The sequence below is a fragment of the Salvelinus alpinus genome, chromosome 14, assembly GCF_045679555.1.
Source record: "Salvelinus alpinus chromosome 14, SLU_Salpinus.1, whole genome shotgun sequence".
Classification (NCBI taxonomy): domain Eukaryota; kingdom Metazoa; phylum Chordata; class Actinopteri; order Salmoniformes; family Salmonidae; genus Salvelinus; species Salvelinus alpinus.
The window spans coordinates 18,422,784-18,444,007 of NC_092099.1; positions in this window are offsets into that span (position 1 = coordinate 18,422,784).

A 21,224-nucleotide genomic window follows, 5' to 3' on the forward strand; every position below is an offset into this window, starting at 1 on the left:
GGGATACTACAGGTCAGGGTAGTGGGGGGATACTACAGGTCAGGGTAGTGGGGGGATACTACAGGTCAGGGTAGTGGGGGGATACTACAGGTCAGGTTAGTTGGGGGGATACTACAGGTCAGGGTAGTGGGGGGATACTACAGGTCAGGTTAGTTGGGGGGATACTACAGGTCAGGTTAGTTGGGGGGATACTACAGGTCAGGGTAGTGGGGGGATACTACAGGTCAGGTTAGTGGGGGGATACTACAGGTCAGGGTAGTGGGGGGGGGGATACTACAGGTCAGGGTAGTGGGGGGATACTACAGGTCAGGTTAGTTGGGGGGATACTACAGGTCAGGGTAGTGGGGGGATACTACAGGTCAGGGTAGTGGGGGGGATACTACAGGTCAGGGTAGTAGGGGGGATACTACAGGTCAGGGTAGTGGGGGGATACTACAGGTCAGGGTAGTGGGGGGGGATACTACAGGTCAGGGTAGTGGGGGGATACTACAGGTCAGGGTAGTGGGGGGATACTACAGGTCAGGGTAGTGGGGCGATACTACAGGTCATGGTAGTGGGGGGATACTACAGGTCATGGTAGTGGGGGGATACTACAGGTCAGGGTAGTGGGGGGGATACTACAGGTCAGGGTAGTGGGGGATACTACAGGTCAGGGTAGTGGGGGGATACTACAGGTCAGGGTAGTGGGGGGATACTACAGGTCAGGGTAGTGGGGGGATACTACAGGTCAGGGTAGTGGGGGGATACTACAGGTCAGGGTAGTGGGAGGGATACTACAGGTCAGGGTAGTAGGGGGATACTACAGGTCAGGGTAGTAGGGGGGATACTACAGGTCAGGGTAGTGGGGGGATACTACAGGTCAGGGTAGTGGGGGGGATACTACAGGTCAGGGTAGTGGGGGGGGATACTACAGGTCAGGGTAGTGGGGGGGATACTACAGGTCAGGGTAGTGGGGAGGATACTACAGGTCAGGGTAGTGGGGGGGGGGATACTACAGGTCAGGGTAGTGGGGGGGGGATACTACAGGTCAGGGTAGTGGGGGGATACTACAGGTCAGGGTATTGGGGGATACTACAGGTCAGGGTAGTGGGGGGGGATACTACAGGTCAGGGTAGTGGGGGGGATACTACAGGTCAGGGTAGTGGGGGGGATACTACAGGTCAGGGTAGTGGGGGGGGGATACTACAGGTCAGGGTAGTGGGGGGGGGATACTACAGGTCAGGGTAGTGGGGGGGGGATACTACAGGTCAGGGTAGTGGGGGGATACTACAGGTCAGGGTAGTGGAGGGGATACTACAGGTCAGGGTAGTGGGGGGATACTACAGGTCAGGGTAGTGGGGGGGGATACTACAGGTCAGGGTAGTGGGGGGATACTACAGGTCAGGGTAGTAGGGGGGATACTACAGGTCAGGGTAGTGGGGGGATACTACAGGTCAGGGTAGTGGGGGGGATACTACAGGTCAGGGTAGTGGGGGGATACTACAGGTCAGGGTAGTGGGGGGATACTACAGGTCAGGGTATTGGGGGATACTACAGGTCAGGGTAGTGGGGGGATACTACAGGTCAGTGTAGTGGGGGAATACTACAGGTCAGGGTAGTAGGGGGATACTACAGGTCAGGGTAGTGGGGGAATACTACAGGTCAGGGTAGGGTGGGGGATACTACAGGTCAGGGTAGTGGGGGGATACTACAGGTCAGGGTAGTGGGGGGGATACTACAGGTCAGGGTAGTGGGGGGATACTACAGGTCAGGGTAGTGGGGGGATACTACAGGTCAGGGTAGTGGGGGGATACTACAGGTCAGGTTAGTTGGGGGGATACTACAGGTCAGGGTAGTGGGGGGATACTACAGGTCAGGGTAGTGGGGGGGGATACTACAGGTCAGGGTAGTGGGGGGATACTACAGGTCAGGGTAGTGGGGGGATACTACAGGTCAGGGTAGTGGGGGGATACTACAGGTCAGGGTAGTGGGGGGATACTACAGGTCAGGGTAGTGGGGGGGATACTACAGGTCAGGGTAGTAGGGGGGATACTACAGGTCAGGGTAGTGGGGGGGATACTACAGGTCAGGGTAGTGGGGGGATACTACAGGTCAGGGTAGTGGGGGGATACTACAGGTCAGGGTAGTGGGGGGATACTACAGGTCAGGGTAGTGGGGGGATACTACAGGTCAGGTTAGTTGGGGGGATACTACAGGTCAGGTTAGTTGGGGGGATACTACAGGTCAGGGTAGTGGGGGGATACTACAGGTCAGGTTAGTGGGGGGATACTACAGGTCAGGTTAGTGGGGGGATACTACAGGTCAGGGTAGTGGGGGGGGGGGATACTACAGGTCAGGGTAGTGGGGGGATACTACAGGTCAGGTTAGTTGGGGGGATACTACAGGTCAGGGTAGTGGGGGGATACTACAGGTCAGGGTAGTGGGGGGGATACTACAGGTCAGGGTAGTAGGGGGGATACTACAGGTCAGGGTAGTGGGGGGATACTACAGGTCAGGGTAGTGGGGGGGGATACTACAGGTCAGGGTAGTGGGGGGATACTACAGGTCAGGGTAGTGGGGGGATACTACAGGTCAGGGTAGTGGGGCGATACTACAGGTCAGGGTAGTGGGGGGATACTACAGGTCAGGGTAGTGGGGGGATACTACAGGTCAGGGTAGTGGGGCGATACTACAGGTCATGGTAGTGGGGGGATACTACAGGTCAGGGTAGTGGGGGGGATACTACAGGTCAGGGTAGTGGGGGATACTACAGGTCAGGGTAGTGGGGGGATACTACAGGTCAGGGTAGTGGGGGGATACTACAGGTCAGGGTAGTGGGGGGATACTACAGGTCAGGGTAGTGGGGGGATACTACAGGTCAGGGTAGTGGGAGGGATACTACAGGTCAGGGTAGTAGGGGGATACTACAGGTCAGGGTAGTGGGGGGGATACTACAGGTCAGGGTAGTAGGGGGGATACTACAGGTCAGGGTAGTGGGGGGATACTACAGGTCAGGGTAGTGGGGGGATACTACAGGTCAGGGTAGTGGGGGGGATACTACAGGTCAGGGTAGTGGGGGGGATACTACAGGTCAGGGTAGTGGGGGGGATACTACAGGTCAGGGTAGTGGGGGGGGGATACTACAGGTCAGGGTAGTGGGGGGGGGATACTACAGGTCAGGGTAGTGGGGGGGGATACTACAGGTCAGGGTAGTGGGGGGATACTACAGGTCAGGGTAGTGGGGGGGGATACTACAGGTCAGGGTAGTGGGGGGGATACTACAGGTCAGGGTAGTGGGGGGGGGGATACTACAGGTCAGGGTAGTGGGGGGGGGATACTACAGGTCAGGGTAGTGGGGGGGGGATACTACAGGTCAGGGTAGTGGGGGGGGGATACTACAGGTCAGGGTAGTGGGGGGATACTACAGGTCAGGGTAGTGGGGGGGATACTACAGGTCAGGGTAGTGGGGGGATACTACAGGTCAGGGTAGTGGGGGGGGATACTACAGGTCAGGGTAGTGGGGGGATACTACAGGTCAGGGTAGTAGGGGGGATACTACAGGTCAGGGTAGTGGGGGGATACTACAGGTCAGGGTAGTGGGGGGATACTACAGGTCAGGGTAGTGGGGGGATACTACAGGTCAGGGTAGTGGGGGGATACTACAGGTCAGGGTATTGGGGGATACTACAGGTCAGGGTAGTGGGGGGATACTACAGGTCAGTGTAGTGGGGGAATACTACAGGTCAGGGTAGTAGGGGGATACTACAGGTCAGGGTAGTGGGGGAATACTACAGGTCAGGGTAGGGTGGGGGATACTACAGGTCAGGGTAGTGGGGGGATACTACAGGTCAGGGTAGTTGGGGGGATACTACAGGTCAGGGTAGTGGGGGGGGATACTACAGGTCAGGGTAGTGGGGGGATACTACAGGTCAGGGTAGTGGGGGGATACTACAGGTCATGGTAGTGGGGGGATACTACAGGTCAGGGTAGTGGGGGGATACTACAGGTCAGGGTAGTGGGGGGATACTACAGGTCAGGTTAGTTGGGGGGATACTACAGGTCAGGGTAGTGGGGGGATACTACAGGTCAGGGTAGTGGGGGGGGATACTACAGGTCAGGGTAGTGGGGGGGGATACTACAGGTCAGGGTAGTGGGGGGATACTACAGGTCAGGGTAGTGGGGGGATACTACAGGTCAGGGTAGTGGGGGGATACTACAGGTCAGGGTAGTGGGGGGATACTACAGGTCAGGGTAGTGGGGGGATACTACAGGTCAGGGTAGTGGGGGGGATACTACAGGTCAGGGTAGTAGGGGGGATACTACAGGTCAGGGTAGTGGGGGGGATACTACAGGTCAGGGTAGTGGGGGGATACTACAGGTCAGGGTAGTGGGGGGATACTACAGGTCAGGGTAGTGGGGGGATACTACAGGTCAGGTTAGTTGGGGGGATACTACAGGTCAGGGTAGTGGGGGGATACTACAGGTCAGGTTAGTTGGGGGGATACTACAGGTCAGGTGAGTTGGGGGGATACTACAGGTCAGGGTAGTGGGGGGATACTACAGGTCAGGTTAGTGGGGGGATACTACAGGTCAGGGTAGTGGGGGGGGGATACTACAGGTCAGGGTAGTGGGGGGATACTACAGGTCAGGTTAGTTGGGGGGATACTACAGGTCAGGGTAGTGGGGGGATACTACAGGTCAGGGTAGTGGGGGGGATACTACAGGTCAGGGTAGTGGGGGGATACTACAGGTCAGGGTATAGGGGGGGATACTACAGGTCAGGGTAGTGGGGGGGATACTACAGGTCAGGGTAGTGGGGGGGATACTACAGGTCAGGGTAGTGGGGGGATACTACAGGTCAGGGTAGTGGGGGGATTCTACAGGTCAGGGTAGTGGGGGGATACTACAGGTCAGGGTAGTGGGGGGGGGATACTACAGGTCAGGGTAGTGGGGGGATACTACAGGTCAGGGTAGTGGGGGGATACTACAGGTCAGGGTAGTGGGGGGGGATACTACAGGTCAGGGTAGTGGGGGGGATACTACAGGTCAGGGTAGTGGGGGGGGGGATACTACAGGTCAGGGTAGTGGGGGGGGATACTACAGGTCAGGGTAGTGGGGGGGGGATACTACAGGTCAGGGTAGTGGGGGGATACTACTGGTCAGGGTAGTGGGGGGGGATACTACAGGTCAGGGTAGTGGGGGGGATACTACAGGTCAGGGTAGTGGGGGGGATACTACAGGTCAGGGTAGTGGGGGGGGGATACTACAGGTCAGGGTAGTGGGGGGGGATACTACAGGTCAGGGTAGTGGGGGGGGGGATACTACAGGTCAGGGTAGTGGGGGGGGGATACTACAGGTCAGGGTATTGGGGGGATACTACAGGTCAGGGTAGTGGGGGGGATACTACAGGTCAGGGTAGTGGGGGGATACTACAGGTCAGGGTAGTGGGGGGATACTACAGTTCAGGGTAGTGGGGGGGGATACTACAGGTCAGGGTAGTGGGGGGATACTACAGGTCAGGGTAGTAGGGGGGATACTACAGGTCAGGGTAGTGGGGGGATACTACAGGTCAGGGTAGTGGGGGGGATACTACAGGTCAGGGTAGTGGGGGGATACTACAGGTCAGGGTAGTGGGGGGATACTACAGGTCAGGGTATTGGGGGATACTACAGGTCAGGGTAGTGGGGGGATACTACAGGTCAGTGTAGTGGGGGGATACTACAGGTCAGGGTAGTAGGGGGATACTACAGGTCAGGGTAGTGGGGGAATACTACAGGTCAGGGTAGGGTGGGGGATACTACAGGTCAGGGTAGTGGGGGGATACTACAGGTCAGGGTAGTGGGGGGGATACTACAGGTCAGGGTAGTGGGGGGGGATACTACAGGTCAGGGTAGTGGGGGGATACTACAGGTCAGGGTAGTGGGGGGATACTACAGGTCAGGGTAGTGGGGGGATACTACAGGTCAGGGTAGTGGGGGGATACTACAGGTCAGGGTAGTGGGGGGATACTACAGGTCAGGTTAGTTGGGGGGATACTACAGGTCAGGGTAGTGGGGGGATACTACAGGTCAGGGTAGTGGGGGGGGATACTACAGGTCAGGGTAGTGGGGGGATACTACAGGTCAGGGTAGTGGGGGGATACTACAGGTCAGGGTAGTGGGGGGATACTACAGGTCAGGGTAGTGGGGGGATACTACAGGTCAGGGTAGTGGGGGGGATACTACAGGTCAGGGTAGTAGGGGGGATACTACAGGTCAGGGTAGTGGGGGGGATACTACAGGTCAGGGTAGTGGGGGGATACTACAGGTCAGGGTAGTGGGGGGATACTACAGGTCAGGGTAGTGGGGGGATACTACAGGTCAGGTTAGTTGGGGGGATACTACAGGTCAGGGTAGTGGGGGGATACTACAGGTCAGGTTAGTTGGGGGGATACTACAGGTCAGGTTAGTTGGGGGGATACTACAGGTCAGGGTAGTGGGGGGATACTACAGGTCAGGTTAGTGGGGGGATACTACAGGTCAGGGTAGTGGGGGGGGGGGGATACTACAGGTCAGGGTAGTGGGGGGATACTACAGGTCAGGTTAGTTGGGGGGATACTACAGGTCAGGGTAGTGGGGGGATACTACAGGTCAGGGTAGTGGGGGGGATACTACAGGTCAGGGTAGTAGGGGGGATACTACAGGTCAGGGTAGTGGGGGGATACTACAGGTCAGGGTAGTGGGGGGGGATACTACAGGTCAGGGTAGTGGGGGGATACTACAGGTCAGGGTAGTGGGGGGATACTACAGGTCAGGTTAGTTGGGGGGATACTACAGGTCAGGGTAGTGGGGGGATACTACAGGTCAGGTTAGTTGGGGGGATACTACAGGTCAGGTTAGTTGGGGGGATACTACAGGTCAGGGTAGTGGGGGGATACTACAGGTCAGGTTAGTGGGGGGATACTACAGGTCAGGTTAGTGGGGGGATACTACAGGTCAGGGTAGTGGGGGGGGGGGATACTACAGGTCAGGGTAGTGGGGGGATACTACAGGTCAGGTTAGTTGGGGGGATACTACAGGTCAGGGTAGTGGGGGGATACTACAGGTCAGGGTAGTGGGGGGGATACTACAGGTCAGGGTAGTAGGGGGGATACTACAGGTCAGGGTAGTGGGGGGATACTACAGGTCAGGGTAGTGGGGGGGGATACTACAGGTCAGGGTAGTGGGGGGATACTACAGGTCAGGGTAGTGGGGGGATACTACAGGTCAGGGTAGTGGGGCGATACTACAGGTCAGGGTAGTGGGGGGATACTACAGGTCAGGGTAGTGGGGGGATACTACAGGTCAGGGTAGTGGGGCGATACTACAGGTCATGGTAGTGGGGGGATACTACAGGTCAGGGTAGTGGGGGGGATACTACAGGTCAGGGTAGTGGGGGATACTACAGGTCAGGGTAGTGGGGGGATACTACAGGTCAGGGTAGTGGGGGGATACTACAGGTCAGGGTAGTGGGGGGATACTACAGGTCAGGGTAGTGGGGGGATACTACAGGTCAGGGTAGTGGGAGGGATACTACAGGTCAGGGTAGTAGGGGGATACTACAGGTCAGGGTAGTGGGGGGGATACTACAGGTCAGGGTAGTAGGGGGGATACTACAGGTCAGGGTAGTGGGGGGATACTACAGGTCAGGGTAGTGGGGGGATACTACAGGTCAGGGTAGTGGGGGGGATACTACAGGTCAGGGTAGTGGGGGGGATACTACAGGTCAGGGTAGTGGGGGGGATACTACAGGTCAGGGTAGTGGGGGGGGGGATACTACAGGTCAGGGTAGTGGGGGGGGGGATACTACAGGTCAGGGTAGTGGGGGGGGGATACTACAGGTCAGGGTAGTGGGGGGATACTACAGGTCAGGGTAGTGGGGGGGGATACTACAGGTCAGGGTAGTGGGGGGGATACTACAGGTCAGGGTAGTGGGGGGGGGGATACTACAGGTCAGGGTAGTGGGGGGGGGATACTACAGGTCAGGGTAGTGGGGGGGGGATACTACAGGTCAGGGTAGTGGGGGGGGGGATACTACAGGTCAGGGTAGTGGGGGGATACTACAGGTCAGGGTAGTGGGGGGGATACTACAGGTCAGGGTAGTGGGGGGATACTACAGGTCAGGGTAGTGGGGGGGGATACTACAGGTCAGGGTAGTGGGGGGATACTACAGGTCAGGGTAGTAGGGGGGATACTACAGGTCAGGGTAGTGGGGGGATACTACAGGTCAGGGTAGTGGGGGGATACTACAGGTCAGGGTAGTGGGGGGATACTACAGGTCAGGGTAGTGGGGGGATACTACAGGTCAGGGTATTGGGGGATACTACAGGTCAGGGTAGTGGGGGGATACTACAGGTCAGTGTAGTGGGGGAATACTACAGGTCAGGGTAGTAGGGGGATACTACAGGTCAGGGTAGTGGGGGAATACTACAGGTCAGGGTAGGGTGGGGGATACTACAGGTCAGGGTAGTGGGGGGATACTACAGGTCAGGGTAGTTGGGGGGATACTACAGGTCAGGGTAGTGGGGGGGGATACTACAGGTCAGGGTAGTGGGGGGATACTACAGGTCAGGGTAGTGGGGGGATACTACAGGTCAGGGTAGTGGGGGGATACTACAGGTCAGGGTAGTGGGGGGATACTACAGGTCAGGGTAGTGGGGGGATACTACAGGTCAGGTTAGTTGGGGGGATACTACAGGTCAGGGTAGTGGGGGGATACTACAGGTCAGGGTAGTGGGGGGGGATACTACAGGTCAGGGTAGTGGGGGGGGATACTACAGGTCAGGGTAGTGGGGGGATACTACAGGTCAGGGTAGTGGGGGGATACTACAGGTCAGGGTAGTGGGGGGATACTACAGGTCAGGGTAGTGGGGGGATACTACAGGTCAGGGTAGTGGGGGGATACTACAGGTCAGGGTAGTGGGGGGGATACTACAGGTCAGGGTAGTAGGGGGGATACTACAGGTCAGGGTAGTGGGGGGGATACTACAGGTCAGGGTAGTGGGGGGATACTACAGGTCAGGGTAGTGGGGGGATACTACAGGTCAGGGTAGTGGGGGGATACTACAGGTCAGGTTAGTTGGGGGGATACTACAGGTCAGGGTAGTGGGGGGATACTACAGGTCAGGTTAGTTGGGGGGATACTACAGGTCAGGTTAGTTGGGGGGATACTACAGGTCAGGGTAGTGGGGGGATACTACAGGTCAGGTTAGTGGGGGGATACTACAGGTCAGGGTAGTGGGGGGGGGATACTACAGGTCAGGGTAGTGGGGGGATACTACAGGTCAGGTTAGTTGGGGGGATACTACAGGTCAGGGTAGTGGGGGGATACTACAGGTCAGGGTAGTGGGGGGGATACTACAGGTCAGGGTAGTGGGGGGATACTACAGGTCAGGGTATAGGGGGGGATACTACAGGTCAGGGTAGTGGGGGGGATACTACAGGTCAGGGTAGTGGGGGGGATACTACAGGTCAGGGTAGTGGGGGGATACTACAGGTCAGGGTAGTGGGGGGATTCTACAGGTCAGGGTAGTGGGGGGATACTACAGGTCAGGGTAGTGGGGGGGGGATACTACAGGTCAGGGTAGTGGGGGGATACTACAGGTCAGGGTAGTGGGGGGATACTACAGGTCAGGGTAGTGGGGGGGGATACTACAGGTCAGGGTAGTGGGGGGGATACTACAGGTCAGGGTAGTGGGGGGGGGGATACTACAGGTCAGGGTAGTGGGGGGGGGATACTACAGGTCAGGGTAGTGGGGGGGGGATACTACAGGTCAGGGTAGTGGGGGGATACTACTGGTCAGGGTAGTGGGGGGGGATACTACAGGTCAGGGTAGTGGGGGGGATACTACAGGTCAGGGTAGTGGGGGGGATACTACAGGTCAGGGTAGTGGGGGGGGGATACTACAGGTCAGGGTAGTGGGGGGGGATACTACAGGTCAGGGTAGTGGGGGGGGGATACTACAGGTCAGGGTAGTGGGGGGGGGATACTACAGGTCAGGGTATTGGGGGGATACTACAGGTCAGGGTAGTGGGGGGGATACTACAGGTCAGGGTAGTGGGGGGATACTACAGTTCAGGGTAGTGGGGGGGGATACTACAGGTCAGGGTAGTGGGGGGATACTACAGGTCAGGGTAGTAGGGGGGATACTACAGGTCAGGGTAGTGGGGGGATACTACAGGTCAGGGTAGTGGGGGGGATACTACAGGTCAGGGTAGTGGGGGGATACTACAGGTCAGGGTAGTGGGGGGATACTACAGGTCAGGGTATTGGGGGATACTACAGGTCAGGGTAGTGGGGGGATACTACAGGTCAGTGTAGTGGGGGGATACTACAGGTCAGGGTAGTAGGGGGATACTACAGGTCAGGGTAGTGGGGGAATACTACAGGTCAGGGTAGGGTGGGGGATACTACAGGTCAGGGTAGTGGGGGGATACTACAGGTCAGGGTAGTGGGGGGGATACTACAGGTCAGGGTAGTAGGGGGATACTACAGGTCAGGGTAGAGGGGGGATACTACAGGTCAGGGTAGTGGGGGGGGATACTACAGGTCAGGGTAGTGGGGGGGATACTACAGGTCAGGGTAGTGGGGGGATACTACAGGTCAGGGTAGTGGGGGGATACTACAGGTCAGGGTAGTGGGGGGATACTACAGGTCAGGGTAGTGGGGGGATACTACAGGTCAGGGTAGTGGGGGGGATACTACAGGTCAGGGTAGTAGGGGGGATACTACAGGTCAGGGTAGTGGGGGGGATACTACAGGTCAGGGTAGTGGGGGGATACTACAGGTCAGGGTAGTGGGGGGATACTACAGGTCAGGGTAGTGGGGGGATACTACAGGTCAGGTTAGTTGGGGGGATACTACAGGTCAGGGTAGTGGGGGGATACTACAGGTCAGGTTAGTTGGGGGGATACTACAGGTCAGGTTAGTTGGGGGGATACTACAGGTCAGGGTAGTGGGGGGATACTACAGGTCAGGTTAGTGGGGGGATACTACAGGTCAGGGTAGTGGGGGGGGGGGATACTACAGGTCAGGGTAGTGGGGGGATACTACAGGTCAGGTTAGTTGGGGGGATACTACAGGTCAGGGTAGTGGGGGGATACTACAGGTCAGGGTAGTGGGGGGGATACTACAGGTCAGGGTAGTAGGGGGGATACTACAGGTCAGGGTAGTGGGGGGATACTACAGGTCAGGGTAGTGGGGGGGGATACTACAGGTCAGGGTAGTGGGGGGATACTACAGGTCAGGGTAGTGGGGGGATACTACAGGTCAGGGTAGTGGGGGGATACTACAGGTCATGGTAGTGGGGGGATACTACAGGTCAGGGTAGTGGGGGGGATACTACAGGTCAGGGTAGTGGGGGGATACTACAGGTCAGGGTAGTGGGGGGATACTACAGGTCAGGGTAGTGGGGGGATACTACAGGTCAGGGTAGTGGGGGGATACTACAGGTCAGGGTAGTGGGAGGGATACTACAGGTCAGGGTAGTAGGGGGATACTACAGGTCAGGGTAGAGGGGGGATACTACAGGTCAGGGTAGTGGGGGGGATACTACAGGTCAGGGTAGTGGGGGGGGGGGGATACTACAGGTCAGGGTAGTGGGGGGGGGATACTACAGGTCAGGGTAGTGGGGGGGGGGATACTACAGGTCAGGGTAGTGGGGGGGGGGATACTACAGGTCAGGGTAGTGGGGGGGGGGGATACTACAGGTCAGGGTAGTGGGGGGGGGATACTACAGGTCAGGGTAGTGGGGGGGGATACTACAGGTCAGGGTAGTGGGGGGGGGGGATACTACAGGTCAGGTTAGTGGGGGGATACTACAGGTCAGGGTAGTGGGGGGATACTACAGGTCAGGGTAGTGGGGGGATACTACAGGTCAGGGTAGTGGGGGGATACTACAGGTCAGGTTAGTGGGGGGATACTACAGGTCAGGGTAGTAGGGGGATACTACAGGTCAGGGTAGTGGGGGGATACTACAGGTCAGGTTAGTGGGGGGATACTACAGGTCAGGGTAGTGGGGGGATACTACAGGTCAGGGTAGTGGGGGGGATACTACAGGTCAGGGTAGTGGGGGGGATACTACAGGTCAGGGTAGTGGGGGGATACTACAGGTCAGGGTAGTGGGGGGATTCTACAGGTCAGGGTAGTGGGGGGATACTACAGGTCAGGGTAGTGGGGGGAGGATACTACAGGTCAGGGTAGTGGGGGGATACTACAGGTCAGGGTAGTGGGGGGATACTACAGGTCAGGGTAGTGGGGGGGATACTACAGGTCAGGGTAGTGGGGGGATACTACAGGTCAGGGTAGTGGGGGGGATACTACAGGTCAGGGTAGTGGGGGGATACTACAGGTCAGGGTAGTGGGGGGGATACTACAGGTCAGGGTAGTGGGGGGGATACTACAGGTCAGGGTAGTGGGGGGATACTACAGGTCAGGGTAGTGGGGGGGGGGGATACTACAGGTCAGGGTAGTTGGGGGGGGGGGATACTACAGGTCAGGGTAGTGGGGGGATACTACAGGTCAGGGTAGTGGGGGGATACTACAGGTCAGGGTAGTGGGGGGATACTACAGGTCAGGGTAGTGGGGGGATACTACAGGTCAGGGTAGTGGGGGGGATACTACAGGTCAGGGTAGTGGGGGGGATACTACAGGTCAGGGTAGTGGGGGGATACTACAGGTCAGGGTAGTGGGGGGATACTACAGGTCAGGGTAGTGGGGGGGATACTACAGGTCAGGGTAGTAGGGGGGATACTACAGGTCAGGGTAGTGGGGGGGATACTACAGGTCAGGGTAGTGGGGGGGATACTACAGGTCAGGGTAGTGGGGGGGATACTACAGGTCAGGGTAGTGGGGGGATACTACATGTCAGGGTAGTGGGGGGATACTACAGGTCAGGGTAGTGGGGGGATACTACAGGTCAGGGTAGTGGGGGGATACTACAGGTCAGGGTAGTGGGGGGGATACTACAGGTCAGGGTAGTGGGGGGATACTACAGGGTAGTTTTTCATCCTTTCTGAATTCTTAAATCTTTTAGCTAAGCTTTTAGGATTGTGTAATTATGTGTAAATATCAAACATATATGTTTATTTTGAATCATGTGTATATAAACTATGTAAATAATACAAATTATTTGATTTATGTAAATTCCATGAATACTGTATATGTCTATTTTGAGTTTAAACTACAGGGTAGTTTTTTTAAAATTAATAATGTAAAATTAACAGCTGTACAGAAAGACTAATGTGAAGGGCAAATTACACAGGAGGAACTTCTTGATGCAATTACAGCCTTTAAGGCTGGGAAAACTCCAGGGCTGGATGTCATACCAGTGGAGTTTTACCAAACCTTTTCTGATTCACTCAGAGGACTGTTATTAGCATGGTTTAACCACTCCTATGAAATGTGTAGATGATCAGATACTTAACAACATGGTCTGATTTCATTTTTACTGAAACAAGACCCAATTGATAAATATAAAGATCCAGTCCATTTAACAAATTGGAGACCCCTTACACTTCAGTGTTGTGATGCAAAAATGATTAGGACTTAGAATTAAAAAGGTGTTGTCGGATATTATTCATCCTAATCAGACAGGTTTTTTACATGGACAATACATTGTAAATAATATAAGACAAGTACCGGAACCAATGGAACACATTGAAAACTGACTTTGAAAAGGTTTTTGATAAACTAGGACTAGAATTTATATTTAAATGCCTGGAATATTTTAATTTTGGAGAATCTCATAAAATGTGTGAAAGGTATGTATAGTAATCCTAGGTGTAAAATTGTAAATAAAGGCTACTTCTCAGAAACTATTAAACTGTCGTGGAGTAAAACAAGGTTGTCCACTATCGGCATATCTATTTATTATGGCTGTCCTTGCTAACATGGAAAGGAAAATACCTGTCTATTTGTGGAAAAATTCACCTGAAAACTGTTGTTCTGATTAAAGAACCAATAAAACTGGAGTCATTAAAACTCGTTTTTCAACCACTCCACAAATTTCTTGTTAACAAACTATAGTTTTGGCAAGTCGGTTAGGACATGTACTTTGTGCATGACACAAGTCATTCCAGAAAATTATGTCATGGCTTTAGAATAAATAAAAGCTGAAATAAATAATTTTCTCTACTATTATTTTGACATTTCACATTCTTAACATAAAGTGGTGATCCTAAATGACCTAAAACAGGGGATTTGTACTAGGAATAAATGTCAGGAATTGTGAAAAACTGAGTTTAAATGTATTTGGCTAAGGTGTATGTAAACTTCCGACTTCAACTGTATATATACACTACTGTTCAAAAGTTTGGGGTCACTTCGAAATGTCCTTGTTTTTAAAAGAAAAGCCAAAAAAAAGTGTCAATTTTTAAAATTAACTTCAAATTGATCAGAAATACAGTGTAGACATTCTTAATGTTGTAAATGACTATTGTAGCTGATTTTTAATGGAATATCTACATAGGCGTACAGAGGCCCATTATCAGCAACCATCCCTCCTGTGTTCCAATGGCACGTTGTGCTAGCTAATCCAAGTTCATCATTTTAAAAGGTTAAATGATCATTTGAGAACAATTTTGCAATTATGTTAGCACAGCTGAAAACTGTTGTTGCTGATTAAAGAAGCTCTGGTGACCAACTGGACCTGGTACTGTAGAGCTTGAACTCTTGACCTCCTTTAAGGCACCCAGAATGCAATGTTTATTGTCCATAATGCAACATGTATCGTAGAAATGGAAACTACTGGTTTGGGGGTATTGTGTATATAGATGGTGGACTGGGAACTAGGGTACAGTCATATAGCTATCCTAGCTCTGTACTACAACATCAATAACTAGCTCTGACTACTGTACAATGACTTTTACCTCAAACGTATAGCGTATAGCTTTCCCTCATCCCAGATTGACTATTATCAGATGAATGCTGAATGGCATTTGTCCATGCTGCAATACTACCACTGTTGGGTCGTTGGGCAAACTTAATGATGGTGTTGGAGTCGTGTCTGGCCATGCAGTCATGAGTGAACATGGAGTACAGGAGGGGTCTGAGTACGCACCCCTGGGGAGCTCCAGTGTTGAGGATCAGCGTGGCGGATGTGTTGTTACCTACCCTTACCACCTGGGGGCGGACTGTCAGGAAGTACAGGATCCAGTTGCAGAGGGAGGTGTTTAGTCCTAGGATACTTAGCTTAGTGATGAGCTTTGAGGACACTATGGTGTTGAACGCTGAGCTGTAGTCAATGAACAGCATTCTCACATAGGTGTTCCTTTTGTCCAGGTGGGGAAGGGCAGTGTGGAGTGCAATAGAGACTGCATCATCTGTGAATCTCTCTCTGTTTAGGTCCCAAATGGCACCCTATTCCCTATATAGTGCACTACTTTTGACCAGGGCCCTATGGTGTAAAAAGTAGTGCACTATATAGGGAATAGGGTGCCATTTGACTTTTTATTGAATTTAATGTGTTTACCCCTCCTTCAGAGGACAAATATATTTAAGTTTTTTTTACAGCTTTTTTGTTACATAGACATTTAATATAGATATTATATTAAATGTAATTTAATATAGACATTTTACATAGACATTTAACATAGACATTTAACATATACATTTAACATAGACATTTTACATTGACATTTAACATAGACGTTTAATATAGACATTTAACATATACATTTAACATAGACATTTTACATAGACATTTAACATAGATGTTTAACACAGACATTTTACATAGACATTTTACATAGACATTTTACATTCATAATATCATTAATACATATAACACTTTTTTATTTTTATTATCCATAAATTATTTTTATATTTTTATTAATCAGTATATTTCAGTTTAACCATAACATTTGTTGTAATATTTGTTCTGTCTTTTCTGGAGGATAAGAAATTGTTTAAGAAAAAGGGTGATACTTTAATCTGTATAAAGGGGAAAAAGGCAGTTTTTAATCAAAGGATGAGTCTTTCTTCATAATCTACTAGAGAACCATTTTGGGATTAAGTATAATTTATGTATGAGTGAAGGTTTTAGTGAGAGGTTTAAAGCTTTAATATTTAATCATTTTATCCCCCCCCCCCCCAAACTCATATTCATTATATAAATAGGCACGTTTAATTTTGTCTGGCTTTGCATTCCAAATAAAAGCTCGAAAAGTGACCAAGATGTTCAATGAGACTGTGCCATTTCACTTCTTGCTGCCAGTCCTTAATGCCCGATGGCCCGATGGCCGGGCTAAAAGCAGAAAGAGTTAAGAGGCTTTGTGTGCCAGCTCAGGACGGCCAGTGAGGATACTCCCTGAGAGAAAGGGGGAGGAGAGGAGAGGAGAGAGGGGGGAGGAGAGGGGAAAAGAGGGGGAGGAGAGAGGGGTGCAGGAGAGGAGAGAGGGGGAGGGGGGAGGAGAGGAGAGAGGGGGAGGAGAGGAGGAGGACAGGGAAAAAGAGGGGGTAGATAGAGAAGAGAGAGCTCAGTTCATTTGCTCTGCTGCTGGCTCAGAGATTAACTGGGATAGAGAGGGATTACAGTCTGCCATCCCCAGGAACGCTTTGTTGTAAAATCACAGACATGTTGTCACCAGGGCTGTGTACTGTGTTCTGAAACATTACCTAAAAGATAAGGTGAACGTCACTGGATAGTTGCCTTACACTGAAGAGACCTGTTTCGCTGAAGAGACCTGTTTCGCTGAAGAGACCTGTTTCACTGAAGAGACCTGTTTCACTGAAGAGACCTGTTTCACTGAAGAGACCTGTTTCGCTGAAGAGACCTGTTTCACTGTAAGAGACCTGTTTCGCTGAAGAGACCTGTTTCGCTGAAGAGACCTGTTTCGCCGAAGAGACCTGTTTCACCGAAGTGACCTGTTTCACCAAAGTGACCTGTTTCACTGAAGTGACCTGTTTCGCTGAAGAGACCCGTTTCACCGAAGAGACCTGTTTCACGAGGTCAGGGGTGAAGGATCAAGGAATTGTCTGAGAAGGTAAGGTTTAATTTTTTACTTTTGTAAACATTGATTGTTAAGGTTGTTGTCAGTGATGGCTTGCCTGTATCAGAGAGAGTCAACTATTTGGATCAACTTAAAAATAACAATCAGTCATACCACTGATCACATAAATACAATCCACTCTAGTCATTTTGTTCTCCTTCGGGCCATATTAAATTGTAGTTTTCCTTTGTACTCAAAACAATAGCTATTCGTTTCAAGAAAGCACAGTACAATCCACCATCTGACCTCGTCCAAGGACTTCAATCACAGTATGATAAATCCCTCAGTTTTCTCTTATATAATATCTGAGGTTTGTTTTAGCATTTAATCCCTGATTTCATCCATATGTTTACATTTAGAACAGATCACCAATGTCAATGGAAGTTAACTCTAACCCTGGATGCTCCTAACTCTAACCCTGGATGCTCCTAACTCTAACCCTGGATGCTCCTAACTCTAACCCTGGATGCTCCTAACTCTAACCCTGGATGCTCCTAACTCTAACCCTGGATGCTCCTAACTCTAACCCTGGATGCTCCTAACTCTAACCCTGGATGCTCCTAACTCTAACCTTGAATGCTCCTAACTCTAACCCTGGATGCTCCTAACGCTAACCTTGAATGCTCCTAACTCTAACCCTGGATGCTCCTAACTCTAACCCTGGATGCTCCTAACCCTGGATGCTCCTAACTCTAACCCTGGATGCTCCTAACTCTAACCCTGAATGCTCCTAACTCTAACCTTGAATGCTCCTAACTCTAACCCTGGATGCTCCTAACTCTAACCCTGGATGCTCCTAACTCTAACCCTGGATGCTCCTAACTCTAACCCTGGATGCTCCTAACTCTAACCTTGAATGCTCCTAACTCTAACCCTGGATGCCCCTAACGCTAACCTTGAATGCTCCTAACTCTAACCCTGGATGCTCCTAACTCTAACCCTGGATGCTCCTAATCCTGGATGCTCCTAACTCTAACCCTGGATGCTCCTAACTCTAACCCTGAATGCTCCTAACTCTAACCTTGAATGCTCCTAACTCTAACCCTGGATGCTCCTAACTCTAACCCTGGATGCTCCTAACTCTAACCCTGGATGCTCCTAACTCTAACCCTGGATGCTCCTAACTCTAACCCTGGATGCTCCTAACTCTAACCCTGGATGCTCCTAACTCTAACCCTGGATGCTCCTAACTCTAACCTTGGATGCTCCTAACTCTAACCTTGGATGCTCCTAACTCTAACCTTGGATGCTCCTAACTCTAACCTTGAATGCTCCTAACTCTAACCTTGGATGCTCCTAACTCTAACCTTGGATGCTCCTAACTCTAACCCTGGATGCTCCTAACTCTAACCCTGGATGCTCCTAACCCTGGATGCTCCTAACCCTAACCCTGGATGCTCCTAACTCTAACCCTAGATGCTCCTAACTCTAACCCTGGATGCTCCTAACTCTAATCCTGGATGCTCCTAACTCTAACCCTGGATGCTCCTAACTCTAACATTGGATGCTCCTAACTCTAACCCTGGATGCTCCTACCTGGATGCTCCTAACTCTAATCCTGGATGCTCCTAACTCTAACCCTGGATGGTCCTACCTGGATGCTCCTAACTCTAACCCTGGATGCTCCTAACTCTAACCCTGGATGGTCCTACCTGGATGCTCCTAACTCTAACCCTGGATGCTCCTAACTCTAATCCTGGATGCTCCTAACTCTAATCCTGGATGCTCCTAACCCTGGATGCTCCTAACCCTGGATGCTCCTAACTCTAACCCTGGATGCGCCTAACCCTGGATGCTCCTAACCCTGGATGCTCCTAACCCTGGATGCTCCTAACTCTAACCCTGGATGCTCCTAACTCTAACCCTGGATGCTCCTAACTCTAACCCTGGATGTGCCTAACTCTAACCTTGGATGCGCCTAACCCTGGATGCTCCTAACCCTGGATGCTCCTAACCCTGGATGCTCCTAACCCTGGATGCTCCTAACTCTAACCCTGGATGCTCCTAACTCTAACCCTGGATGCTCCTAACTCTAACCCTGGATGCTCCTAACTCTAACCCTGGATGCTCCTAACTCTAATCCTGGATGCTCCTAACCCTAACCCTGGATGCTCCTAACTCTAACCCTGGATGCTCCTAACTCTAATCCTGGATGCTCCTAACTCTAACCCTGGATGCTCCTAACCCTAACCCTGGATGCTCCTAACTCTAACCCTGGATGCTCCTAACTCTAACCCTGGATGCTCCTAACTCTAACCCTGGATGCTCCTAACTCTAACCCTGGATGCTCCTAACTCTAACCCTGGATGCTCCTAACTCTAATCCTGGATGCTCCTAACTCTAACCCTGGATGCTCCTAACTCTAACCCTGAATGCTCCTAACTCTAACCCTGGATGCTCCTAACTCTAACCCTGGATGCTCCTAACTCTAACCCTGGATGCGCCTAACTCTAACCCTGGATGCTCCTAACCCTGGATGCTCCTAACTCTAACCCTGGATGCTCCTAACTCTAACCCTGGATGCTCCTAACTCTAATCCTGGATGCTCCTAACTCTAACCCTGGATGCTCCTAACTCTAACCCTGGATGCTCCTAACTCTAATCCTGGATGCTCCTAACTCTAACCCTGGATGCTCCTAACTCTAACCCTGGATGCTCCTAACTCTAACCCTGGATGCTCCTAACTCTAACCCTGGATGCTCCTAACCATAACCCTGAAAGCTCCTAGTTCTCGGGTTTATTTTTAAATTTTCCGTTGTGTTGGTGGGGTGTGTGGGGGGGTTAGCTCAACCCAGATGTGTGATGATTAGTGAGGGTGAAGATAAAAGGTTACAGCAACAACTTTCTGAGTATTAGTCAACTTTAGCTACATCCTCTATTGTAACACACGGACAGTTGACTAGATCAACGTGTTTGCACAGCGTACAGACACCTGACCCAGCCAGGTCTCTCTCTAGTGACCCAGCCAGGTGTCTGTCTAGTGACCCAGCCAGGTGTCTGTCTAGTGACCCAGCCAGGTGTCTGCCTAGTGCCCCAGCTAGGTGTCTGCCTAGTTCCCCAGCTAGGTGTCTCTCTAGTGACCCAGCCAGGTGTATGTCTAGTGACCCAGGCAGGTGTCTGTCTAGTGACCCAGCCAGGTGTCTGTCTAGTGACCCAGCCAGGTGTCTGTCTAGTGACCCAGCCAGGTGTCTGTCTAGTGACCCAGCCAGGTGTCTGTCTAGTGACCCAGCCAGGTGTCTGTCTAGTGACCCAGCCAGGTGTCTGTCTAGTGACTCAGCCAGGTGTGTCTCTAGTGACCCAGCCAGGTCTCTCTCTAGTGCCCCAGCCAGGTGTCTCTCTAGTGCCCCAGCCAGGTGTCTCTCTAGGGACCCAGCCAGGTGTCTGTCTAGTGACCCAGCCAGGTGTCTGTCTAGTGACCCAGCCAGGTGTCTGTCTAGTGACCCAGCCAGGTGTCTGTCTATTGCCCCAGCCAGGTGTCTCTCTAGTGACCCAGCCAGGTGTCTGTCTAGTGACCCAGCCAGGTGTCTGTCTAGTGACCCAGCCAGGTGTCTGTCTAGGGACCCAGCCAGGTGTCTGTCTAGTGACCCAGCCAGGTGTCTCTCGGGTGACCCAGCCAGGTGTCTGTCTAGTGACCCAGCCAGGTGTCTGTCTAGTGCCCCAGCCAGGTGTCTCTCGGGTGACCCAGCCAGGTGTCTCTCGGGTGACCCAGCCAGATGTCTCTCTAGTGACCCAGCCAACATGAGGCCAGCTATGGAGGCTGAGACAGGACCACCCCAGGGCCTCTATGAGAATGGGGAGTCTCTAGCGTTAAAACCTTCATTGCAGGAGTACCCTATCGCTTCCATTGTTTGTTAGCTAGTGGTGGCTACAGTTAGCGGTTTAAAGGAAACCAAACCATGGATTATAGTTTCTCCTGGCCCAGAGACCACTTTCAGGATGGGGAACCATCTAACATCAAGTTGTAAAATCCTGAACTTCCCCTTTAACATGCAATAATACCAGTGAGACAGGAACATTCCCCTTTAACATGCAATAATACCAGTGAGACAGGAACATTCCCCTTTAACATGCAATAATACCAGTGAGACAGGAACATTCCCCTTTAACATGCAATAATACCAGTGAGAATGGAACTTCCCCTTTAACATGCAATAATACCAGTGAGACAGGAACATTCCCCTTTAACATGCAATAATACCAGTGAGAATGGAACTTCCCCTTTAACATGCAATAATACCA